Below are 21,720 nucleotides of genomic sequence, written 5' to 3' on the forward strand. Positions count from 1 at the left end.
AGCAACCAACAATTGGTATTAAAGCTAGGGTTTTGCCTCTGTGTATTTAGTATTAGTTTAATTATGTACATGTCATACATAATTTAGGCAGGATAATAGTAGGATGTGCTAACTTTGTGGATGCAGGATACAACTATTATGGCCTATAGTTTTATGTGTGTGATTGGACCCTTGGACATGTCAAGGGCATTTATATGTGTGTGCATGATTGTATTAAAAAATACAACAGGAGCTGTATTTAGTTTTATTAGGATTTTATTTTTGATCTAGATACATGTACATTCCTTTTATGGAATATAGGATCAAAATTGTAAAATTCTATTTATGTCGCGGATCGAATCTTGCAAAGCGTGGATCCTTCTGAGGACCAGAGGCGCAGCGGAACAAGGAGCAAGATGGATGCGACAGCTAGACCAGGTGGCGGTGGCCAAATATAGCAGCAGCTTGGGATGATAACACACGGAGGACAACCATAGATAAAAGACATAATAGTTGAAAATTAGATTTTCTATTTATTGCTTTTATATTGTGTTGTGTGTGCATGTTAGTATACATGTCTAGTAGGCTAGCATAGTTAAAATTCCTCATTTATAAATAACTAAGTGGGAGAGGGATTTTAAATAAATTCCACGGTCTCCATTACTGGTTTGTAAGTGATGCAAACAAGCTTGTGCATTGGCTCTGAGTGCCTTCCTCCATATCGGATGAGCTTGTTTGTGGATCACTAGAACAGACTTCCATTTTGGATGACTATAGGAAGTTAATTAAGAACGTGTGATCTTCCCCATCGGAAGGGGCATAATCTTATTAATGGACTTAGTGTCAAGTAATGGTATACACTTAGACATATCTAATAGTATCCTCCCCATCGGAGTCACTGCTATTATTTGTGTGACCAAAGGATGCCAACTATTAATTTTATTTGTCAAAAAGTTAGGTTGACAAGATAATAAAATTAATGGGTTAAACCCTCCTTTTACAAATGCTGAATTTGTATACGTCCACACTATCATGGCATACAATATTCACGGTGTTTTGAGGTGTTGGTTAATTTAAAATAGTATTGTTTGAGGAATCAATATTATTCTAAATTTAGAGTTCTGACCAAAAGTTATTTGTGATTCTTAGGATGACTTTCAACCCACTGTCTATCATACTTCAACAGAATAGACTTACCGGACCTAATTACATAGATTGGAAAAGGAACCTAGATATTGTTCTTACTGCTGAAAGTTATAAATTTGTACTGACTGAGCCTTGCCCTGAAGCACCTACTGGTGAATCTACCCAAGAGGAGATTGAATATCATAGGAAATGGGTAAAAGCAGATGAGATGGCGCGGTGTTACATTTTGGCTTCAATGTCAAATGTATTACAACATCAGCATCAAGATTTACCAACAGCTTATGATATTATGAATAATTTTAAAGAACTCTTTGGTCATCAGGATAGGGCTTCTAGGCAAGAGGCCATGAGAAAGATAATGACAGTCACCATGCAAGAGGGTACTCCTGTGAGGGATCATATCCTAAAGATGATGGCTTATCTAAATGAAATACAGATCCTTGGAGGAGAAATTGATGGGGAAACCCAGATCGATATGATCCTCCAAACACTACCTAGAAGTTTTGAGCAATTCCGCCTGAATTACAATATGAACAAAAGGGTATATTCATTGGCGGAACTACTGAAGGTTTGTTTCGTCACAATTCTCAAATTCACTATGCTGAAAATGGTTCTACTTCTAAACCGATAGGAAAGAAGAAGAAGAAACAAGCTGGCTCAGCAAAGAAAGTGAATAAAACTCATAGTACAGGATTTAAAGCTGGAGTGAAGAAGCCGAAGGGCAAGTGCTTCATCTGCAAGCAGTCAGGACATTGGAAGGCGGACTGCCCTTGTAGGAACCAAAACAAAGGTATATCTCATGCTCTAGTTGTTGAAACATGTTTAGCGGTGTTATCTACCAACACCTGGTGTGTAGATACAGGAGCCACTAATCATGTCTGCAATTCCTTGCAGGGGTTCCAGGAAACCCGACGACTATCTGAAGGAGAGATTACCATCTACATGGGCAATGCTCCTAAGGTGGCAGCTGTTGCAGTGGGAAACGTCTACTTATCTTTTAGTAGTAATAGAAATTTGGTTTTAAGAAATTGTCTTTATGTACCCAGTTTTAGAAAGAATTTAATTTCAGTTTCTAAACTGTTTTTAGATGGATATTCAGTCTCCTTTAGTAACGATGTAGTTATTAAGGGAAATAAAGTGATTATCTGTTCTAGTACATTAGTTGGCAATTTATATATTTTAAATCCAATTTCTCCCACAAAGCAAAACATGGAAATTTATAACTCATCTTCTAACTCAAATAAGAGAAAAGAACCTTCAGAAATGAACCAAGCATATCTTTGGCATCTAAGGCTTGGTCATATTAACTTAAGTAGGATTTAGAGGCTAATAGTCGATGGACTTTTGGGTTCATTAGAGTTGGAAAATTTTCCAACTTGTGAATCTTGCTTGGAAGGTAAAATGACCAAGAGGTCGTTCAAGGCCAAGGGGTATAGAGCCAAAGAAGTGTTAGAATTGGTTCATTCTAATTTGTGTGGTCCTATGTCTGTCCAGGCAAGAGGAGGTTTTGAATATTTCGTCTCTTTTATAGATGATTATTCAAGATATGGATACATTTACCTAATGCGCCGCAAGTCTGAGTGCTTTGATAAGTTCAAAGAGTACAAGGCTGATGTGGAGAAACGACTAGGTAAAAGTATCAAGACACTACGATCTGATCGTGGTTGCGAATACCTCTTAGGAGAGTTTAGGAATTACTTATCAGAGGCTGGGATTCAATCCCAATTGTCTGCACCTGGAACACCCCAACAGAATGGTGTGGCAGAACGAAGGAATAAGACTCTTATGGAGATGGTTAGATCGATGATGAGTTATTCAGAATTACCAAATTCGTTTTGGGGATATGCTCTGGAAACAGCAGTATACGTTCTGAACTTAGTACCTTCTAAATCAGTTTCTTCTACTCCCACAGAATTGTGGAATGGGCGAAAATCCAATCTAAGATATATTCGGATTTGGGGTAGTCCAGCACATATGCTGAAATTAGATGCTGATAAGTTAGAATCTCGTACAGAAGTTCGCGTGTTTGTGGGATATCCCAAAGGAACGAAAGGAGGTTTATTTTATAGTCCTAAAGACCAGAAGGTCATTGTTAGCACTGATCCGGCGGTAAGAACAGGGGACCCCCGTTCTGGGGAGTCAACGCCACGTGGAAGTCAAAGGATCAGGTGGTCAATAGGAGAGGGATGGGCCGACCGGAGAAGCATGGGCCGACTGTCCGGCCGGCCGACCGGTGACTAACAGATGGCAAAAGGCGCCCCGGCAGGAGTCGGGGTTCCGGCGCTCATTGAACATGATTATAGGGCCGAGCGGATAGCACGCTCGGTCGAATACACAAGGTAACATACTACTAACAGTCTCCACAAAGCACATTACCGAGAATTTCCCAAGTAAACCATTATATATGTCCGGCCGGACGTAAGGCGGATGCTGGCCGGCCGGACGCACGGCAGGGAGTAAGGGGAAAAGGACAAGGGACATCTTTTTCTGACAGCGGGCATGTTCTGCGTTCAGGCCATACTCAAAATCCTATGACAGAAGGATCCGTTGTCCCATCAAAAACGTGCTCAAACTGTAGCAGTATGGTGTCAGGTAAGCTCCTCTAACAAGCCCACACTACGGTATGGGGAAGGACACGTGTACACCTCGGTATGTGTGCACTCGCTTCTCCACAGCCCTATATAAAGGCCCTCACCCTTCACCGGAGGTACGCATTCTACGATTTTGGGAGCCACTTCTTCGTTGTCGAGCTTTACCTGACTTGAGCATTGGAGGGTCGTCGCCGGGAACCCCTTCCCGGCCCGACTTCTGTCCAGGTTCACCGGAGGCTCGTGTGAACCGTCAGGAGATCTACGTCAGCTGTTTGGAGAGCGCCACATGCCCAGCGTGCCCAGCGTCAGTTGATTCAGCTTTCGGACAGGATCAATTTGGCGCCGTCTGTGGGAACGCTCTTGCATCCGATCGGAAGCAATAGACGAAGCTGGACGACCGCATACGATGATGCTCTCCCAAGAGGTCGTAGACGCTCTAATCGAGGCAAGAGAAGCTAAGCTCGTGGAGCAACAGAAACAAAAGGCGCAAGCCGAGCGCCTATAGCAACAGGCGACGTCAGCATAAGCAAGCCGAACGGAAGATAGATCGACCATGGAGCGCAAATCATCTCCAGCCGTATCGAGCTGGGTGAGAGGTGCGCCGATGTAATTCATTTTATGTATGTCTTGGTCGCCTATGTCCTGTTAATGTAGGAAGCAAAGTGGTAAAAACGCTTTGGGTATTATTCGTTGAACGGCCGACTACACGAAGACCTCGTGCCGGTCGGCTGGGCATATATTTTCCGAGCCTACGGTTCGAGGTCGAAGACCCCGAGCCGGTCGGCCGAGGAGTATATTTTCCGAGCCACAGGCTCGATGTCGAAGACCCCGAACCGATCGGCCGGGCGTATATTTCCCGAGCCACAGGCTCGATGTCGAAGACCCCGAGCCGATCGACCGGGCGTATATTTCCCGAGCCACAGGCTCGATGTCGAAGACCCTGAGCCGATCGGCCGGGCGTATATTTCCTGAGCCACAGGCTCGATGTCGAAGACCCCGAGCCGATCGGTGAAATCGAAGGCCCCGGACCGTTCGGCCGAAGGTATATTGTACGAGCCAAAGACTCGATGCCGAAACCCCTGCGCCGTTCGGCCAGGTAGATATTGTCCAAATTAGGCTTAAAAGACCGTCGAGCTCCGACGTTAAATATCGAGAGACGAGTCGGCGTCTATAAACCCTCCGAGCGGAAGACCGTCGAGCTCCGACGTTAAAAATCGAGAGACGAGCCGGCGTCTATAAACCCTCCGAGCGGAAGACCGTCGAGCTCCGACGTTAAAAATCGAGAGACGAGCCGGCGTCTATAAACCCTCAGAGCGGAAGACCTTCGAGCTCCAACGTTAAATATCGAGAGACGAGCCGGCGTCTATAAACCCTCCGAGCGGAAGACCGTCGAGCTCCGACGTTAAAAATTGAGAGACGAGCCGGCGTCTATAAACCCTCCGAGCGGAAGACCGTCGAGCTCCGACGTCAAAAATCGAGAGACGAGCCGGCGTCTATAAACCCTCCGAGCGGAAGAGGGCAATAAGGACTGTAAGCGTCCAAAGATCTCTGCTATCAAAGCTTCAATATTGTTCGACCGCCTCTACGTTCCGCTCGGCCGAGTACCCAAAGGTACATTGGCATCTAGCGAACGACCTCTACTATCTAAGAGGAACGTTACCTATTTAGCCGAGTGGAAAGGTTACGCAAAATACTTCGTAAAAATCCCTTTCGAATACTAGAGGTGTGATAAAAGGCGAGCGGACAGCACATAGGCAAACTTCCATTCAAGACATTATACCAAAGAAACAACAAACAAAAGGAGATTACATTAAGAGAAATAAGGCCGAGCAGCCAAATTACAAAAAGGGTTAGTTTATAGCCGAGCGGGTAGATTACATTTAAACTTCTACTCTAAATAATCGTAGAGGTCCTTCGGTATGTTATCAAGAAGCGCCACCTGATCGGCTGCTGGAATGACTGCGGACTCGGGAAGATGCCCCTTTGACTTCAAGTAGGTAGTGGTGGCGGCCATGGCCTGGTCAAAAGTGGTATACATCCGCTCATAAACTTTCTCCGAAAATTCGGGCGAGCGGATATAATTCTTCCTCAAGACAGCGACCCGACTCGGCTCGGCCTCTTGATATTCTTTGAAGGCCACCTGGGACGCGGCGAGGGACTCCTGCAGAGTTTTCAGCTCGTTTATATGCTTGAGTGCATCGGCCGAGTGGCCCGCCTTCTCTCCATCGAGCTACTCCATCAGCTCCTTTATTTTCTGCTCCAATCCCCGAGCTTCAACATTCTTTTTCTCCAGATCGGAGATGGCCGTGTTTTTCCAAGTGGTGGCTAGGGTTATCTTTGTGTCAAGTGACTTGACTTGTCGCTCGGACTCGGCCAAGGCGTGGGCCTGATCGACCGTCTTCTTCTATTCGGCCGCCAGCAAATTTTGAGTCTTTTTGAGCTCCTTCTGCAGCTCAGAGTACGACCGGCCGTGAGAGCCGGACGGACCGCCTGCCGCTTTCAGTTGCCTTAACTCCTCGTCCACCATCGCCAGGCAGTTGGAGACTGCTATCTCCTCCACCCATTTCTGATGCAAAAGAAAGGAGAAGTTGTTAATGGCCGATCGGAAAAAATGCATGCAAAACTTCGGAAAAAATGAACTTACCCCCGTGGCCTCCTGCATGTGGCTATTGGCCAAGTTGCAGAGGGGGATCATCGCGATGTGCGCCCGAGCGTCGGCCCACATCTCGGCTAGGGGCCCTTTCAAGGTAATGGTGTGCTCAGGCGCGGTGGGTCGGTCGGCTTCTGGCAGCAGCTCTTCAGTCGGGAGATGAAGAGTGACTCGTACTGTGCGTCCATGACCGGGGGTCGTCCGACCAGCGGTCGGAAGAGGATCAGAAGCCGGTGCCGAAAACTGAGAATGAATGGTTGAACGCTGGACTGATTGACGAGTGGGCGGAAGGGTGCTGACCGGAATAGCCTCAATTGGGGCAGCCGGCTCATCCCATTCAGAAGGCGTCCGGTCGGACGAAATGGCTTCGACCTCTGGCGCCTTGCCTCGAGCAGTTGCAGGGACCCGCTCGGATGGTTGGACCGCGGAGGTAGCCGATCGCAGGGGAGTCTCCACTCGGTGCCTCTTTTGTCGAGGTTGCTCCTCCTCCCGAGCGGAACCTTCCTCGGGGACAGTTGGTCCTCCGCTGGGGGTGGCTCCGCTTGCCACGTTCTATTGAGAAGCCTGAGCGGCCGACTCTTCCTGAGTCCCGCTCTCCCCTTGGTGTGAGCCGACCGGCTGGATGCCGAGCGTCTCCATTTCTTTGGCTGCCGCGGCTTCGAGCGCCGCCGCCTTTCTCTTCAAAATGTCGGCCATTACCGACTCCATGACGATGTCCGCTGCAAAGGAAAGAAGAGAAATCAGTTAGCAATTAAAGCATATGCCCAAGTAAAATTCTTACCGAAGCTGCTCGGAAGAGGAGTCCGCATTGGACTCAGGCCGAAGATGTACATCACTCCTTCGTGAAGAAGCTTATTGATGTCAAGCCGCAGGCCGGCTAGCGTATTTGCAGCCTGGAGGTAATCCGGTCGGGTCTTGAATTTCTTCAGCTCGGGAGTGGGGGGTAGGTTGACCTGCCACTTGGTCTGAAAATTGGCCTGATCGGACATGCGAATATAGAAAAAATACTCCTTCCAATGTTTATTGGAAGAGGGTAGTTTGTTAAAGAAGACTAAGCCGGGCCGAGCTTGGAACATGAAGGTGCCCGGCTCGGACTGCTTGGGGTAATAGAAATAATAAAAGACCTCCGGTCGGAGGGGGATGTTGTGGATCTTGAACAAAACAACAACGCCACAGAGAAGACGAAAGGTGTTGGGTACTAGACTGCCGAGCGGAACACCGAAAAAATTACAAACATCTATAATGAAGGGATGTACTGGGAAACGCAGACCGGCAGTAAACTGGTCACGGAAGACACAGAAAGCTCCGCGCGACGGCCTGTGTGGCCGAGCGAAAGGACCGGCTAAACGAAGTTCAAAATCACCGGGGATTTCAAAATTATCGGTCAGAATATCAAAGTCACGCTGATCGAAGCGTGACTGCATGGTAGTGTACCAAGGGTCGAGGGACTGGTCTTTAGGATGAGAAGAACTAGCCATGGTCCGAGCAGATGAAATCAAAAAAGATGAAGGCAGAGGACAAAAACAAGAAGATGGCACCGGAACAGTAACCCGAGGGCGAAAACTGGAGAGAGAAATGCGGAGAAAGCACAAGGAGCAGAAAGAAAAGAGGAGAACTTTACAAGAAAAAGGGGGACCGAAGGAGGAACACCGGGGATCGCCGGAAGCAGGGGAACATGGCCGCCTGAACTTTGGAGCGCGAGGAGTAACCGGAGGCACGCGAGAGAAGAAGTGAAACGACGGAGGAGGAAGCGAAGTTTTTATAAGGCGGGAGCCGGGCGGCCTCCACCGTTGGATCCAGGTCACGGGAATCAAAGCGCACATCGCGCCGTCCATTCCGAACCGCCTCGATCCCATCAAAGCACCACGCCGCCGCCGTACGATGATGACAGTGCGCCACGTGGCATTTAGCCATTCGAGGCATTTAATGAACGCATGCTCAGCCTTAATGTCGAGGATTGGCGCAGGTTGCGAGAAGATCCGAGGAATTTTGCTGTTGACTAACCTTATGGCCATGCCCGCGTGAGGCCGAGCGGACGATAATGGCATGAAGGAGCCGGTCAGCTAAACTTACAGTCCAGTCAGTCGGACTAATTGCCTCCTTCGACTAGACTTGAAGGGGAGGCAAGTGATCCGGCGGTAAGAAAAGGGGACCCCTGTTCTGGGGAGTCAACGCCACGTGAAAGTCAAAGGATCAGGTGGTCAATAAGAGAGTGATGGGCCGACCGGAGAAGCATGGGTCGACTATCCGGCCGGCCGACCGGTGACTAACAGATGGCAAAAGGTGCCCCGGCAGGAGTCGGGGTTCCGGCGCTCATTGAACATGATTATAGGGCCGAGCGGATGGCACGCTCGGCCAAAGACACAAGGTAACATACTGCTAATAGTTTCCACAAAGCACATTGCCGAGAATTTCCCAAGTAAACCATTATATATGTCTGGCCGGACGTAAGGCGGATGCTGGCCGGCCGAACGCACGGCAGGGAGTAAGGGGAAAAGGACAAGGGATATCTTTTTCTGACAGCGAGCATGTTCTGCGTTCAGGCCATACTCAAAATCCTATGACAGAAGGATCCACTGTCCCATCAGAAACGTGTTCAAACTATAGCAGTATGGTGTCAAGTAAGCTCCTCTGACAAGCCCACACTACGGTATGGGGAAGGACACGTGTACACCTCGGTATGTGTACACTCGCTTCTCCACAGCCCTATATAAAGGCCCTCACCCTTCACCGGAGGTACGCGTTCTATGATTTTGGGAGTCACTTCTTCGTTGTCGAGCTTTACCTAACTTGAGCATCGGAGGGTCGTCGTCGGGAACCCCTTCCCGGCCGGACTTCTGTGCAGGTTCACCGGAGGCTCGTGCGAACCGTCAGGAGATCTACGTCAGCTGTTTGGAGAGCGCCACGTGCCCAGCGTGCCCAGCGTCCATTGATTCAGCTTTCGGACAGGATCAAGCACCAATGCCCAGTTTTTAGAAGAAGACTATATAATGGATCACAAGCCCAGTAGTAAAGTTGTTTTAGAAGAACTAAGAGAGGACACGTCTACCTTAGTACCAACAGTACAAGATGAAGTACCACAAGAGACTGCAACACGTGTCACACATGATACACAACCACAGACAGTGCATTGTCGTAGTGGGAGGGTTGTTAGGCAGCCTGAGAGATTCATGTTTTTGGGAGAGTCTTTGGACTTGATCCCGGGTAAACATGAACCTGATCCCCGGACATATGACGAAGCACTCCAAGATATAGATGCAGCATCTTGGCAAAAGGCGATAAATTCTGAAATAGAGTCTATGTACTCTAATAAGGTCTGGGAGCTTTTAGAACCACCTGATGGTGTAAAAGCCGTTGGATGCAAGTGGATCTACAAAAGGAAAAGAGGGACAGACGAGAAGGTAGAAACCTTCAAAGCTAGGCTTGTTGCGAAAGGGTACACTCAGAAAGAGAAAATCGATTATGAGGAAACCTTTTCACCGGTAGTCATGATTAAGTCTATCCGGATACTCTTATCCATTGCTGCTCATATGGATTATGAGATTTGGCAAATGGATGTCAAGACAGCTTTCCTTAATGGAAGTCTTGAAGAGAACATCCATATGAAGCAACCGTTAGGATGTATATTGAAAAGGCAAAGAGCATCTAGTGTAAACATCAATCTCCATTTATGAATCAAGCAAGCTTCAAGATCTTGGAACATCCGGTTTAATGAAGTAATCCAGTCATATGGATTTATTCAAAGTCCGGATGAGTCTTGTGTATATAAGAAGTGTAACGGAAACGTGATGGTATTTCTTGTACTATACGTAGATGATATTTTGTTAATTGGCAATAATGTCAAGGTATTATCAGACGTAAGGGTATGGTTGTCCAAACAATTTGATATGAAGGACTTAGGAGAGTGTGCACACATTCTTGGGATCAAAGTAATAAGGGATCGCAAGAAAAGAATATTGTGTCTGTCCCAAGCTTCATATATAGATACAATCCTTGCTCGTTTTAGCATGTAGGATTCCAAGAAAGGTTTCTTACCTTTTAGGCATGGAGTAGCTCTATCTAAAGAGATGTCTCCGAAGACATCAAAGGAGATAGAGGACATGAAAGCAGTTCCTTATGCTTCGGCTGTAGGAAGCCTAATGTATGCAATGCTATGTACGAGACCTGATATCTGTTTTGCCGTGGGCATGGTTAGCAGATATCAGAGTAACCCTGGACAAGGACATTGGACTGTGGTAAAGCATATATTAAAGTACCTGAGAAGGACTAGAGATTATATGCTAGTTTATCAAGCAGACGATTTGCTCCCTGTGGGTTACACGGATTCAGACTTCCAATCAGATAGGGACAACAGTAAGTCTACATCAGGCTATGTGTTTACTTTAGGAGGTGGAGCCATTTCATGGAGGAGTGTTAAGCAGAAATGCGTTTCGGACTCAACCATGGAAGCTGAGTATGTAGCAGCCTCTGAGGCAGCTAAAGAAGTAGTATGGCTCAGGAACTTTCTAATGGACTTAGATGTGATTCCTGGTTTACCCAAAATCATCACAATTTATTGTGATAATAGCGGTGCAGTTGCAAACTCGAAGGAACCACGAGCTCATAAGGCAAGTAAACATATAGAGCGCAAGTATCACCTGATACGAGATATCGTGAAGCGAGGAGAAGTTGTCATCGCCAAGATTGCATCAACGAATAACCTGGCAGATCCTTTCACTAAGGCCCTTCCGGCGAAAGCTTTTGATCGGCATGTGGAGGGAATGGGAATCAGATGTATGATAGAAGAAATGGCAGCTTAGTCATTAGTATAAGTGGGAGATTGCTGGAGTGTATACTGAAAGCCTAAGCTTTTGTAAACATTTGTTTTGAATAAAGAATCACACTTGGTCAAATTATCTACATTTGTTTGTAGTTGTTCAATTAATTTATATTGTAGATAACATAATATGTGGTGTCACATGCAGAAGATGATGTTATCAGTACCTTAGAAATTATAAACAGTAGCTCACGATCAAAATGGAAAGGAACAAACCATTAGAAGGTCGTAGTGTAATTAGGTATTAGTTTATCTTGACTATATAATTACACTAGTACACTCAGAGTGTATTGAGTAGGACCATTTGAGGTCGTTTCTTTTATACTGACTTTATAAAGGAACAAAGACCTCAGTTATTATGGAAGTGTGTGCTCTTAATCCTAATATAATAACAAGCACATATATTTGATATTTATTTCTTTAATTTATCAATAGGTGAGATTTAGTTCGATGAATCAATAAGCCCGATAAGTTGGGAAATGATATCACTTATAGTGTGTGTTGTTGATTATAGAAGGAAACTGTGTCCTAGAGATACTAGGTTGATAATGTCCCCAAGAGGAGCTCATAAGGATTGTCATGTTAAACCCTGCAGGTGGACTTAGTCCGACATGACGATAAGGTTGAGTGGTACTACTCTTGGACTAAGATATTAATTAAATGAGTCGTCAGTAACTCAATTAGTGGACATTCAATATCTTAAACACAGGGAGACTAACACACTCATAATAAGAAGGAGCCCAAAAAATGTAATTTGGGATTGGTGCGGTAGTTCAATAATAGTTCTCTAGTGGAATGAATTATTATTAATAAAATTAAGTTATGTGTTCGGGGCGAACACGGGATGCTTAATTTTATCGAAAGGCCAAGACCAATTCCTCCTCTTGGTCCCTATCATAGCCTCTTATTTATAGAGTACTATACCCACCTATACCCACCTAAAGGGGGCCGGCCAAGCTAGCTTGGAAATCAAGCTAGGGCCGGCCTAAGCTTGGTTTATGGGTGGCCGGCCCTAGCTTGAACCCAAGCTAGAGAGGGCCGGGCATAATAAAATTAAAAAGAATTTTATTTTTATTTTTATTATGTGGAAGATATAATTTATTAAAGAGAATTAAAATAAAAATATCTCTCTTAAAAGGATCTACAAAAGATTAAAGAAAGAGATTAGATCTCTTTCCTTATTTGTAGATTGGAAGATATTTTTATTTTCTCTTTGAAAATTATTCACATGTTAAAAATTAAAATTATAGAAATTTCTTTTTATCAACCATGAAGGGATTTTTGAAGAGAAATTTTATTTTTAAAATTTCCGGAAACAAATTAGGAAGTTTTAATTTGTTGATTGAAACTTGTCTAATTTTTTCTCTCTATGATGTGGCCGGCCATTATAAGTTTAATTGGGAAATTTTATTTTATTTTTATCAATTAAATCATGTCAAGGAAATTAAGGAAATTTTATGGTAATTAAATTTCCTAATTTACCAAGGCTAAGGAATATAAAAGAGGGGGTTGGGGTGCCTTCATGAGTAACAACCTCTATTATTTTTCTCCCTCTCTTATTCCTTGGTGTGGCCGGCCAACCTCTCTTCTCCTCTTCTTCTTTGTGGTGGTCGAACCTTTCTCTTGGCTTGGAGCTTTTGTGGTGGCCGGATACTACTTGGAGAAGAAGAAGAAGAAGGAGAGAAAGCTTGCATCCCTTGGAGCTTGGTTGGTGTTTTCTTCTTCCTTGGTGAAGCTTTCTTGTTTTGGCCGAACCTAGCTAGGAGGAGAAGAAGGTGTTTGGTGGTTTCTCATCTCGGAAGATCATTGCCCACACAATGTCCGATGTTAGAAGAGGAATACGATAGAAGATCAAGAGATCTTTCTAAAAGGTATAACTAGTAATTTTTCTTTCCGCATCATACTAGTTATTTTTGGAAATAATACCAAATACAAGAGGCTTACGATTCTAGGATTTCGAATATGTTTTTCGATGTTGTGTTCTTTTGTTTTCTCTTTTCCTTGTGATTTGATTGTTCCTTTCGGTTAACCTAAAGTTATTTTAAGAAATTAAATATTAGCTTTCCATAAAAGGTTTTGTCTAGTCGGTGGTGGTTGCTCTCATATCCAAGAAGGTCATGTGTCTCGCCACGTCAGTACTGGGAACCAATTATGGAAATTAATATTTAATGGAATTAATAACTTAGGTGATTTGGATCGAACGTGTTAAGTTCCGCAGGAGATCCAAGTCTAAACCTAAAAGAACAAATAGATTAAGTTTTGGATCAAACGTGTTAAGTTCCGCAGGCGATCCAAAATTTAATTTAAAAGAACATATGGTAGCTAGGAAAAGGTTCAGACCTTTGTACAAAATTTTTGTACAGTAGAACCTCTAGGTTTTCTAATTTTCTTTTATATTTCTTTCTCTTTCTTTATTCTCTCTCATCATACTTTCTCTCTCCTCATTCTCTCTCATTACGCATTCTCTCCCATCATATGCTCTCTCTTCTTATTTTCTTTCATCGCACTTTCTCTCTTCATTCTCTTCCATCACACGCCCTCTCTTCTCATTTTCTCTTATCACACTTTCTCTCTCTTTGGTCTCTTTCATCACACCTCTCTCATCACACTTTTACTCTCCTCATCCTCTCTTATCATGTTTTCTATCTCATCACACACTCTTTTTCTTATTTTTTTCTCGTCACACTTTCTCTCTCATCATTCACTCTCATCATGTTTTGTCTTTCATCATACTTTCTCTCTACTCAACCTCTCTCGTCACACTCACTTTCATCATTTTCTCTCATCACAGTTTTCCTCCATTCTCTCCCATCACATACTCTCTCATTTTCTCTCATCACACTTTCCCTCTCTTTACTTTCTCCCTCATCATTCTATCTCATTATGCATTCTCTCTCCTCAATCTCTCTCGTCAGACACTCTCTCATCATACTTTCTCTCTCCTCAATCTCTCTCGTAACACTCTCTCCTCATTTTTCTCATCACATTTTCTCTCTCTTCATTTTTTTTCATCATATTTTTTCTCATCACATTTTCTCTCTCATCATATTTTCTCTCACATTCAATTTTCTCTCATATATAATTTTTTTCTCTTATTTTCCTCTGAGAACAAAAAAGAAAATTTAGGTTCATTATAATAGAAAATATTCAAGAGTGATAACCATACTCATATACATTTTCATTCCATAATACTATAATTCCTATTTCTATTTCGATTCCTTGCAAAAAAAAAAAAAAATCAAACGCTACCTAAAATCTATAACTAGATTAGAGCACCATATTTTTAAACTTATCTCAAATTAGAATTCAAGTTTTTTTAAACATCAAATTGATTTTTTTATTACATAAACAAAAAAATAACCACTTTTATATTCTTCCTATTTTTTAAATGGAAAATTTAGATTTTGCTGTGACACATCGGTTTTTATAGATTTTTAATAATCATAATATTTAATTTAGTATGATTCTTAACAAAATTTGATACTTAAGATTATTCGTTATGTTTGAGAATAATCTCTTACATAATTTATTTTAAAAAAAATTGGACCTTTAATCGAAATAAAAATTAATATGTATTTGTTCTTTAATTATATTTGTGCATGTAATGAACTTTAAAGTATTATCAAATTGAGTCATTTAATTTTAAGTAATTTTATTTTGACTAAATATTATGACCTATATTTTTTTATTTGAATACAAATATATCTATTAAAAAAATATATATGATTTTTTCAGATATACAAAAAGTTTGAAAAAAAATAAAAACATAAGGATTTATTCAATCTCAAAAATGGTACACTTAATAGATTTATTACTAATAATAAAATAAATACTTAGAAAATACCATTGAAAATTTAAATAAAAAACCAATTAAATTTTCGCTAGAAGATAATAATACCTCAGAACAAAATGAAATCTATCAAGATATTTCTAATAATTATAAATTTAATTCATCAAATATTAATACTAATGAAGAAGATGAATTAATATATCTTAAAAATAGTTTTTTAATAATATTAATGAAACTATTATTCAAAATATATATGATCTATCATAATGAAAAAAATATAAATATAAATTTAATAGATTTATTATTTGAAAAAGGTTCACCCATATATGTTTTCGAAATGATGAAAATTTGAAATATTTTTCTATAGTTTATTACATTCAAAAATTACTAAATGGAGAAACACATGATATATTCTTGACTATTATATTCAAAAGAATTAAATAAATTATTTTATTTTTTGGTAAATTATTTAGTTAAAAATCAATTATAATTTAATTATTAATTAGCAAATGAAGAATGTTGAGATTGAAAAACTGTTAGTGTCAAATTTAAAAGTCATTAAATAAATAATGAACATATTTTAAATATGAATATTTGGTCTGACACCACTAAAAATAAAAACTATTGATAAAAGTTCATAAGAAAAGGTAAATAAGGAGAAAGTGCATTACTGTAATGTATGAATAATAATTATTGTTGTAGTTAAAAATGTTACAAAAAATAATTTGATATTTGGTGATGTAAATAAGTAGATTTATCAAGATAGTAATGAATTTTTTTTTATTTAATTGAAATGATTATATAATTTGATCTTATAATAAATACAAGAACATCTTAAATGTATTCCAAAATGCTACAAAAAAAAAATTGATACACAACGCTTTTTATGATTTATCTATGTGGCTGAAAAAATATTATTGTTAAAAATCTACTCAAAGACAACGCTTTAAAATCATTATCATTTTGACAAAAATAACGTTTTTACAACCCTTTAAAAGCATTATTTTTTTTTTATAAAGATAACGTTTTTACACCGCTTTAAAATTATTATTTTTTTAAAATAAAAAAATCATATTTATTTTTCTAATTACAAAATTATTATTTTTATATTTACAAAATCATTATTTTTCTTTGACCTGGCTATAAAAATAGTTACAATTAAAATTATATATATATCAGAGTCATGACATATCAAAATTATATATATATATATATATATATATATATATATATATATATATATATATATATATATATATATAAAAAGAGAGGTACATGCACAGTCTACATAAAAACTAGGTATATAATTTTAAAATGATGATAGTACTGTCAACATAATTCAACAAGATTTGAAGATAATTGATATGTCCAAATTCAAAAGATAGAAATGAACAAAAATGTCTATGGCCTGGTTCCAGATTCAAAGACAAGAATTGACAAGTCCATATTCAAACAAGAACTAGCTACGACCTAGTTCATGGTGTGATGCTACAAAGTCAATGCTACAAAGTCTCCTACGAACTGCATGATGGCCTCATTAGCCTTCTGAGATGCTAATCTATCTTCTCTTTTCTTCTTTTCTCTGCATAAACAGTAGCTACATTAGACATTAGCATTTAGTGGACTAGATTAGATCCCAATCTATGGGGCACCCTCAACCAAACTACTTGGGCGTACATAGATAGTGTTAATTTTATTCAAGATAATCAGTAGTAAGTAAATCTTCCATGACAGTTTTAACATAATACAAGAGCATTGACACTTAGATACATCATTTATTTTCAAGGATGTATGCTTATCTAGATTATCAATAAGCAACATAAAGATGACACGGAATTAAAACAGATAGATCCCGATACCTAACTATCAAAAGCAAATAAAGATGGCACAGAATTAAAACAGAAAGAATAGTTGCACGTGTAAATTTGTAGAATTGCCAACCCCAAATGAATGAAACTTGCAACTTTTTGTTATCACATTAAGTCATGGAACTCGCAAGTGTAAATTTGTAGAATTGCCAACCCCAAATGAATGAAACTTGCAACTTTTTGTTATTACATTAAGTCATGGAACTCACAACTGAAGAATAGAGGACTAAAGATAGTGAGCTTTTTCTTCCTATTGGCAGTAGCTTCATGCCCTGTAAATAAAGAATTGGAAACATATTAAAGAATTACAAAGGTGAAAAGAAGGGTAGCCATCTATGCTAAGATAATGTCTAAAAAGAAGTTACGAAATCATGAAGCTATTAAAAAAATTCTGGCAAGATGTAAGGATTTTTATGCTAATGGTTTTAGTCAGTTAAACAGGAAACAAATCATTACATGCTACCCAATTGGAAATCATTAGATGCTCTTCCAGTTATTTCTCAGCCTTTTTTCCCCCACAAGAACATAAATCTGATTACTTGATGTTTGAAAGCCCAAAGTAATCTAGGAATTTTATAACCAAGGCATTCACATCTTACCAACAATTATAGCCAATTTTTATAAACTACAACCAATTTAAGCTTTTGGAGTCACTAGCTAAGCAATAGATCAAGAGTTTCTTGATGCGCTTCTTTTCATAACTTATCAATTCAACCTATTTCCTGTGCTTTCAGTAGTTCTATAAAGGAATGACTTAATAGTACACAAATAAATATGAAGAATGTAAACTAGACACAATTATGACTTAATAGTACACAATTATAGTGAAACTATAGACTACTAAATGGTAAATGTCATACTCATATATACCTTTTCATTTTCAATGAGTGCTAATACACTAATTAGCTGCTTCAACTTACAAACTTGATCAGGCAACATAACTGGAAGGCTATGAGCATTACCTAAAATGAGAGTAGATATTGCCAACTTAGAAAGGAATTGAAATAAATTATGCAAAAATAATTTGTATGATCACCATCAGCATTTGTTATTGCTTGGGACTAATGAAAACTAGCATAATTATTCAAGAACCTATCAAACTTCAAAAAGGAAGCATCTTTTATAGTAAAAGATATCAAGTTCTACATAACATTGCTAAAGAACCAATAAACTAAACACAAACGCCAATTATGGATCTCACTTAGATAAGAATGTGACAAGAAACATGGTCCGTATAAGTTGGTTCGCAGCTGAAAAAGATTCTATTTTTTTTAATATGATAAAAGATAACTTTATTATGTTGTCAGTTATAGTGAGAAAAGAAATTAATGTGCAAATCATCAAAACCATACATGTTTTCCAAGATTGTATTACATTTTTAGCAATGTTATCATTGAAAAGTTAAGCACGGAACTCATACGTCCAAGGCAACTTCACCTTTCATTCAACAGCATGTTATTACACAAATAGAATGATTTAACTTTTCCACTCTTTTTCTCCAAACAAAAAATTAAGAAGAAGAAAGAAATCATATTTATGAATCTTAAACATTTTGGAGCATATCAAGTATGCCCATTAAATGTGCACTCATCTGTCGAAAATAACTAAGTCGAGAAGAATCTCAGAAATTAGAATCTAGATGCTGCATCAAATTTGGGGAAAAAAAAGAAGGAACACTTACTTTGGTAATTTTTCTATGTGCCGCAGGCAAACAAGAGAGGCACATCCAGATACCACGAATACTGTGATGCCAGAAGCTGAAGTAGCGAATAGAAGCAGTATGAAGGTTAAGATTAGCAAACATGAAAGGAATAGAGAAGGTGGTGGTCATCAAGGGAATCTTTGAGAGGTTGGGGATGGTGAGGATCTTGGTGAAGGTGAAAAGAGAGGGATGGGAGGTAGCTGTAAGAGGAAGAATAGGGAGAGAGGAAGAAATAAGATGAGAATAATAAAATCTGTTGTTAATTGATATTTGCCCTAAGGACAATACAATATATAATGTTCAAAAAGTACTTGGTCAAATAACTAATTAATAAATAACAGAATTATTCTAAGAATAATTCTGAGAATAATTATAACAGAATTATTAGAATAATGCAAATACTAATATGATTTGATTTGGTAATTTGATCCGGTCAATTTGGATAATTCTGTTATATCTCTTTTACCCCCCGACAAACTCAACGGGAGATCTCTGACGTTGAGTTTGCTTGCTAACTTGTTGAAACGTTGTCTGGATAGTGGCTTAGTAAAGATGTCAGCGATTTGATCTTCAGCAGAAATATAAGAGACGGATAACTGCTGAGTTGCCACATGTTCACGAACAAAATGAAAATCAATTTCCACATGTTTTGTACGAGCATGAAAGATTGGATTTGCTGTAAGATATGTTGCTCCAATATTGTCAATATACCAATCAGTAGATGAGAACTCTGGGTTTTTACCACAAGTAGGCACAGACGAAAGAACTTTAGGATATACTTGTGAAATAGATGGTTGTCTTGAGGCTGTAGGACCACCAATGAAATTTGAATCAAATGGACTAGGACATTGAATACCAAAATGTCCAATTCCAAGACAAATTTGACATTTTACCCTAGACCAATCAAGTCTTTTAGGGCATATATTTCCAGTATGACCAACGATGTGACAAATTTGACATTGGTCTGGACTTTGCTTTTGGCCGCTTTGATGTCGTCGAGTATTTGACATCTAAAGTAAAAAATAACTTGTCCGATGGTAGTGGAAAAAAAATAGAGATTAAGGAAGAGGAAAGAGAAGCAAAGGGGTTGGCAGCGGAAGAAAATAAGTATTTTTCGTTTGTTCTGAAAAATAGAGAAGAAAAAAAAATTAAAACACGTAGGAGAAAATAAGAGGCTTAAGGGAAAAATTTAAAATTCGCCGTTTATACGATCTCCGCCTCAAGAAATTGAGGGAAGATAAAAAGAGAGAGAGAGAGAGAGAGATGGCTATGATACCATGTAAGAGGAAGAATAGGGAGAGAGGAAGAAATAAGATGAGAATAATAAAATCTGTTGTTCATTGATATTTGCCCTAAGGACAATACAATATATAATGTTCAAAAAGTACTTGGTCAAATAACTAATAAATAAATAACAGAATTATTCTAAGAATAATTCTGAGAATAATTATAATAGAATTATTAGAATAATCCAAATACTAATATGATTTGATTTGGTAATTTGATCCGGTCAATTTGGATAATTCTGTTATATCTCTTTTAGTAGCCTCAAGGACAAGATTGGCGATGGATTCAGTTGAGCCAAGCTCCGCCACTTGCCTCACGAAGAGAGGAGGTGGGGCAGCCTTCTTGTGTGGTCAGAGAAGATGGGGATGAGGGGGAGAGGGATATATAGCTGGCCAGCGACGGTAAGGAGAGGGGCTGACGCCACCGGCCTTGGTGGTGGGCGATAGAAAGGAAGAAGAGTTGAGGTGGTGACTTCGGGAGGAGACGAGTGTGTGAGATGAGATCAGGAGAAGAGGTGGCTATCAAGTGAAAAACATAGGATTTCTACTCCTTAATTGCATTCAAGGATTTAGATCATCCCATATTTAGATGAAGGCTTGCTCATACACAATGTTTTTTAAAAATCATTGTTATATACATTAAAAAAAATTAATAAACATCGTTTTTCAAAAAGTGTTATCTTTGACTCATAAAAATCATTAATAGACAACGATTTTTTTAAAAAAAACATTATCTATTAGTATGAAGAAAAAAATACAACGATTTTCACTAAAAGTATTGTAAAAACAAAAAAGACAACACTTTTGACAAAAAGCGTTGTCTTTTAAGTGTTGTGTATTCACTTTTTTTATTGTAGTGAATGGTGAAATTCATAATTATTATCTTTGTCATAATATACAAAAATGAGTTAATAAATATATTAGGATTCCAAATAAAATGTATTATAGTTTAAAAAAAAAAAGTAAACTACATTTCAATTACACTTGATTGTACTCCAGATATAAGTCATCAAAAATAAATATCACTTATATTGAAATGTGTAAATATTTCAACATGTCCGATCAAAATAAAAGAATATTTTATAGAATTTTAAAAAGTAAATGATATATAAGGGAAAGTTCTTTTTGGTACACTTATTAGTATAATAAAGTTTTTTGAACTTGATGTAAATGACATAAGAGGATAAAGATATGATAATTGATCTAATATAAAAATAAACAACAAGATGTACAAAAAAATTATTAGATATAAATTCTAGAGCTTTTTATATGTCATGTGATTGTCATAGTCTTAATTTAGTACTTTGTAATATGATTAGTTCTTATCCTAGTGTTATAATATTTTTTGATGTTATACAATATATTTACTCATTATTTTCTTCTTCTATAAAAAGATTATTTCTTTTTTGCAAGACCATATTTCTAATTTAATTTTAAATGGTCACAGATAAGTTGGAAAGTCATCTTTAAAGTGTTAAAGTAATAAAATATCAAGATCCACAAATAATAGACATTTTATATAAATTTAGAGAAACTAGTGAAGATCCTAAATAAAAACCAAAGCAATTTCCTTAACCACATATGAGATTGAAAATTTTGAATTTTTTATTATGTATGATTATTTAGTATGATATATTATTCGCAGTTAATACTATTAGTAAATTTTTATAATATAAAAAATATGAATTGATCCTGCCCCGAAGCTGAGTGAACGGCTGCCGGGAAATACCGCTGATGTGGATCTCCGTGCGCGGTGGAAACGCCTCGCTCCAGCAATCACAAGTCGTTAGTGCCAAGCCGGGAAGTGGTTTCCGGCGACGGCCCTCCAACGCTCAAGTCACACAACGGCAGGAAGAGAAATGAAAGAAATGAAGAAGTGAATGGTGGTGCTC

The 21,720-nt window shown here is 39.1% G+C and overlaps 1 long non-coding RNA gene across 1 annotated transcript; it reads right to left on the reverse strand.

Moving 5' to 3' along the window:
• Positions 1–16,383: 16,383 nt before the first annotated feature.
• LOC121973559 lies at positions 16,384–17,779 on the reverse strand. Its single transcript, XR_006109658.1, has 3 exons — positions 17,711–17,779; positions 17,050–17,112; positions 16,384–16,554 (listed from the first exon to the last, which is right to left on the reverse strand). It is a non-coding gene; the product is annotated as an uncharacterized LOC121973559 (long non-coding RNA).
• Between the last annotated feature and the right edge of the window lie 3,941 nt (positions 17,780–21,720).

The sequence above is a fragment of the Zingiber officinale genome, chromosome 4A, assembly GCF_018446385.1.
Source record: "Zingiber officinale cultivar Zhangliang chromosome 4A, Zo_v1.1, whole genome shotgun sequence".
Classification (NCBI taxonomy): Eukaryota; Viridiplantae; Streptophyta; class Magnoliopsida; order Zingiberales; family Zingiberaceae; genus Zingiber; species Zingiber officinale.